The sequence below is a fragment of the Sphaerodactylus townsendi genome, linkage group LG05 (genome assembly GCF_021028975.2).
Source record: "Sphaerodactylus townsendi isolate TG3544 linkage group LG05, MPM_Stown_v2.3, whole genome shotgun sequence".
Taxonomy (NCBI): domain Eukaryota; kingdom Metazoa; phylum Chordata; class Lepidosauria; order Squamata; family Sphaerodactylidae; genus Sphaerodactylus; species Sphaerodactylus townsendi.
The window spans coordinates 85,365,595-85,371,851 of record NC_059429.1 but is presented as its reverse complement, the minus strand read 5'-3'; positions in this window follow the sequence as shown (position 1 = coordinate 85,371,851).

The window sequence follows — 6,257 nt, the reverse complement described above, 5'->3', positions numbered from 1 at the left end:
ATTTTTGCTTTTTGAATTGTAGAAAAATAATTTACACATATGTAAGGAACCTCTATAGATTGTACTAGTAATGAATTAAATAAGTACTCATAATTCTAAAATACGTTGCTTCTCATTATTTTGGAAGAAAGTAAGGTAGAATCTGCCAAGATGTGGCATGGTATAGCACAGCCCAATCTCATCAGATCTCAAAAGCTAAGCAGGGTCGTTATTTGATGAAAGACCACCAAAGAAGACTGCAGAGGAAGGCATTTGCAAAACTTGCCTTAGAAACCCTATGGGATCACCATAAATTGCCTGAGACAATGGCATTTTGCTCACACAAGTCAGAATCGATAACACACATCTTTGTGCAAGCTGATGGATGACTGAATTATTTATTACTTTATCAATAAAGCCAATGATCCACATCACTGTACTCAAACCTCTTCACAAACTGGCAAACTTGAGAAACATTATTCTAGATGTTCAGCCCTAAACTAAGTAAACACAGATAATGTATATAAGCACTACATCCAAATGATCCCCTTATCATTTCCAGTCAACAGAGTAGCTGTTCATGAGGGGAATGAGTTAGCAACTGTACATTATGGGAGGACCAACACTGTTGCATGGGAAGAATAATACCCGAAAGACTGAGGAGTTTGGCTTATGTACCTGTGCAGCTATTTAAATATAAATAGTCTAATATCAGAAACAAGATGAAAAGCCTGGGAAGGTGAATGAATAGTACCTATCAAACCCCCATCTCCTGATAGCTCCCATTGGAAACAATGGGGGATAGGGGCACCCCCTTTGGGGTCCATAACTTTGGAACCCTGAACCAAACTTCTCCAAACCTGGGAGGTATAATCAGGACAGTCTCCAGATGGGACTCTGAGATTTTGGTGCCATTAGCTTTAAAAATGTGCCCTCTGCAGGCACAAATGTGAAAAAACACCAAAAAATACCCACCCACCCCAATCAGACGGACCCGAATTTTTCAGGTATACTCGAAATTCGGGTATATCCGAATATGTTATTTGTCTCATTTGGGCATACAGATAATTTTATGCCCAAATAAATCCAAATCCGAATTTTTCCAAATTTCTAGGGTATTGACCAAGGCTGCTCCCAGGTAAATCAATTACCTGAAGCTGGTGTTGAACTTGAACTGGATCCACATGCCTTCAAAGATATCTACAAAAATTCATTTCAAGGCTCAGGAACTTATTGAGTTAGAGGCTTCTGGCAATGCAATAAGTTTAGAACCTTGGAAACCAAAGCAAAATGTATTCGAACCTTTTTGCCAGCAATTGAAATATCCCCAGAGGTGGAGACCTGTGTTCTCCTTAAATCTCACCACAACAAAGGTCCTGACTATAATGGAAATTCTAGCTTTTGCATGGTGTGGAGTTGAAGCAGGGCTCTCCATATTGATCTAAATATGTAAATACTTATTTACTCCCCACCTTTGGCATTTTGTACCAGCTAATCACTGAACTATTTAAGGGCAACACAAATACATTGCATTACAATAGTCAGTCCTGGAGGTTACAAGACACCCAATGTGCCTTTAAAAATATATAACTTTGGAGATAAAATTAGTCCATGGACAAATGCTCTCCCATTTCAAGTTTCAGGTCAAAAAGCAGTGATTTGGATGAAAAAACTAAAATACTTTCTTTTAAAAAGAAATGAATTGTGAGAATGTTTACCTTTCATCAACCCTGTATGTTAACATTGTTTTTCCTCTCATAGTGTACAGTTTTTCAGTCTCATGACTGTGTTTCCCTCCATCATATGAGCAACCCCAGCTAGCTGGGAATCACATAGTTAACAGGATTACTTGAGAACACTATGTAAGCAATCAGATTTGTTCATGTTCTAATGTCACAGAGCAATGCTGCCAAAAATGTTTGTAAAAAAAATCCCCGCAGCTCCATCTTACATAAAATCAACCCCTTCAAAACTTTATGTTAATCTATAAAAGTTGACAGAAAGAGCAAAAACTCTGTAATATCCATACAGTTTTATATGCTAAATTAAAATGCTTTGATTTACAGTTCCAGCAGTATAGCACAAAAACGTTCCCATCCATTTCCAGTACATGGCTTATGATATTCTCTCCTTTTCCATTTTATCTTCACAACAACCCTGTGTGGAAGGTTAGGCTGACATTGTGTGACTGGTCCAAAATCACCCAGTAAACGTCCATGTGGGGTCCCCTAGATTCGTCCAGTACTCTAAGCACTATACCACTGGCTATCAGACATTAGACACTAGTATGTAATTTGTGCAATCAGCCCTATTTAAGGATGGTGTTATATCTGTTCAATTACACCTCCACGTTCAGTTCCAAATCCCTTTATTCAAGCTCAAAACCAAGCAATGGAAAACATATCCAGGAGCTGCAGCTACTCCTACCCTTTCCACACCCTTGTACACAAATTTCTTAAAAGGACATACAGACTACACATTTCACTCTTTCTTAACCCATAACATAATCCTTGGTCCAAACAGGCTGTCTTCTCATTCTTCCTCTTCTCTCAATCACTACAATAGGTGATATATCGTCAGATGATAATGATAGTATCTGTTGAGACACATTGAAAGATCCTGACTGCAGACCAGAGTTGTTCCTTCCACAAACAAATGTACCCTCATTCTAAATTACTGGTATCAAAAAGGCATCATCTGATTCAGAACCCATTTTTCTTCCACTCCAATATGCAGGTACCAAATGGGAGGCATGACCATTTAACAGTCTATAAGTATATGGTCCTTTCTTCTCCACTATCTTGAGAGGCAAAATAAATTTGTGTTATCCTTTTTGCAAAATCCCAGGTCTTCTTACTTTTAACAAATGAACCACACTCAAGTTTAACATCCTTAGACCACTATATTTATCTATATAAGCCTTATACTTCTTTTGCTTCTAACCCACTCTTTTTCTCAATTCAGATTTTTACAGTAGGAGGAAATTTATTAAAAAGAGAAGCGTCTCCATGCAAAAGTGCGACAGCAACCCGGATGCAGAGATGAACCCCCACAGCCATGCCGATCATCCCACGATATGACTGGCTGCACCTGAGTAGCTATGCAGATGCAACTCACAAAATTTTTACAAAGGAAAAGAGTCCTCCCTGGAACGGCCTAGCAATGGCAGGCGACTTCTCCCTAACCATAGAGAACATCAGCAAACACTCCAAACTCACATGGGCCAATTAACTCTCTCAAAGCTGCAACGTATTGTTCTGTTGATGCCCTCAACTTTTGTTCATGCCGACAGAGTTTATAATGATTAGCAGTCACATTAACTTTGGAAACAAAAAAATCCTTCAATGCAGCAAGAGCAGTCTCATGTTTCTCATCAGCAAGAAGAAATGTATAAAAGATAAGTTGTCCTATTCCTAGGGAGTGGATAAGCGGTACAAGTTTCCTTTCTTCAGACACATCTCTGTCACTAATTGCAAGCAGGTAATTATCAAAAATACGAATCCATGAAGTGAAAACAATTGGAGACTCACCTGACTTTGTAAAAAAGATGCCAGTGGGTTCAAAGGAAAACAAGCTATCCCACCTATGTCACCAATTAGTTATATCTGTCCAAAAATGCCTCCGCATACAGTTCCAAACCAGAGGCGTCCCTCCCATTGGGCAAAGTGGGCAGTTGCCCTGGGCGCCGCCTTGTGGGGGGCGCAAAAACTGCAGGTTCGTTTGTGGGATTTTTTATATTTTCAGTGTTTTTCTATTTTGGCCTGCAGAGGGCGCAGTTTTCAGGCTAGCAGCACCAAATTTCAGGGATTTTTCAGGAGACTGTCCTGATGATATTACCCAGGTTTGGTGAGGTTTGGTTCAGGGAGTCCAAAGTTATGGACTCCCAAAGGGAGTGCCTCCATCCCCCATTTTTTCCAATGGGAGCTAATAGGAGATGGGGGCTACACCTTTGAGGGTCCATAACTTTGGACCCCCTGAACCAAACTTCACCAAACCTGGGTGGTATCATCAGTAGGGTCTCCCGAAGATACTCTGAAATTTTGGTGCTGCCATCTTAATAATTGCACCCCTAACAGCAGGCCCCCCCTGACAGCAGGCATTTCCCCAGATTTTCCTTTTAAATCCACCCCCTTCCTGCCAATGCTTGTTTTCTTTCTTTCTTTTATTCTCTCAATGCCTAATAAAGGTTATTATTATTATTAAATCCACCCCCTTTGGCATGGATTTAAAAGGAGAATCTGAGGTCCCTAGTTTAAACATTGAAAGTGATGCAGTTTCAGGGTGGGACATAATCCACCCCAAAACAGCATCACTTTCAATGTTGTTTAAACTGGGGACCCCAGATTCTCCCTTTAAGGTGGATTTAAAAGGAGAATCTGGGCTCCCTAGTTTAAATACCATTAGAAAATAATGCTGTTTGGGAGTGGGATTCCAGCATCACTTGTTTTAAAACTAGGGGGAGCCCAGATTCTCCTTTTAAATCCACCTTAAAGGGAGAATCTGGGGTCCCCGGTTTAAATAACATTGAAAGTGATGCTGTTTCCCCCAATTGGGGAACTGGATACAACACCATAAAATGTTCTCATAGCAGTAATAAAACATTTTGAAAGCATTTTGAAAATGTTTTCAAAAAATATTTCTGCTGAGTTCAGATTTGTGAGTTGGGGGATGTTCTATAATGTGTTGGTGACTTTGGAACGACCTGGTGGAAAAAATCATTGTCTGGTCATGGTGGGGGAGGGTGGCTGCCCATGGGGGGGCATCAAACTCAGGTTTTGCCCAGGGCTCCAGTTTGCCTAGGTACGCCACTGTTCCAAACATCTTTATTTAAAGCTCAAACGAAGCAGCTGCATCCACTTCCACCCTTTTTATACCCTTCTTTATCACTCTTTTAAAGGGAAATATACACTACACCACAGATGGCTCCATACAGCAACCTGATCAGCACTGAAGAGAAAATGGCAGTCCCCACACCATGATTATCCCAACTAACAGCCAAGCCAGTTCATTCTGGTCAAATACCCAAGAAATGGATGTGGGTTCAAACTAAACATAGTTAATTTTACAATGCCAACCAACAGAGGCTTCACTTCTCTAAAATTAAATTATAACCAAGTATTTCTTTCACTGACCTTGCTGAGTTAAAGCAATTGAATCTAGCCTATTAACACCTCCACTAGCAAGCGAGAGGACAATTTCCTGCCTGCATTTGTACAGAAGCTGATGGTTTTGCAGAAGAGTCACTAGTCACCTGCAACTGGCAGATATTAGCACTTCAGACTAGAACCAGCAAGGCAATTAAGTTAAATTGAGCCTTGCAAAGAAGCAAAGACAATTATAGCCATCCTGATTAAAATAATGAGAGTCATTCTGCTTCATTGGGAAAAGAGATAATCACTCCCGCTAACTATGTAATGCTTATTTGGCTTCCCATTTAGTTTGCTGAATACTTAGGGAAGAAGTACTTATTTAGGCAAGAAAAATCAACCACCCCTCATTTGAAAAGCAAGTCATATTTAAATAAGCATCTCATCCCCAAATGTTTGTAATAATTTGTCAACTTTTTTGTCACAATGGTTAAATAAGGTTGTTTGATTCTGACAAACAACAGATTGTGAAGTAAACTTGTTTCTTTCCTCTTCAGATCATAGGTGGGGCTCACAGGAGTGAATGCGTCTACATAAAAACACCCCCTCCCCATCACAGAAAATTAGTAAATCAGACAGACTAAAACGCAAGGTGGATTACACTGTAAAGAGGAAACAAAATACAACCATACAGCATGGGTAGGGTTGCCAGCTTCCAGGTAGAGCCTGGAATTCTCTTGGAATTACAACTGACCTCTTGACTGCACAGAAAATGGCAGGTTTGGAGGGTGGCATTTACAGCATTATACCCTGTTAAAGTCCCTCCCTTCTCCAGTGGTTGAACATGGGTAACTCTAATCTGGAAAACCAGATGTTATTCCACATGAAGCCTGCTGGGTGACATTGAGCCAGTCACAGTCCTCTCACAATTCTCAACTTCACCTACCTCATAATGTGCCTGTGATAGGGACAGGTACAGTATGCCATTGTAAGCTGCTTCATGTCTCCTTCAGGTAGAAAAAAGTAGGGTATAAAAATACTTTTACAAAATACAAATACTTTAAAGATATGTGCTGTTAATTAGGTTGCCCCTATCACTGCTGACCAGAGCCTTTGCACCTTTAAAAAAGATATGCTGGGGAGGAACCATGCTTCAGTGCTTTGCATGTTAGAAGGCTTAGGTTTAAGCTC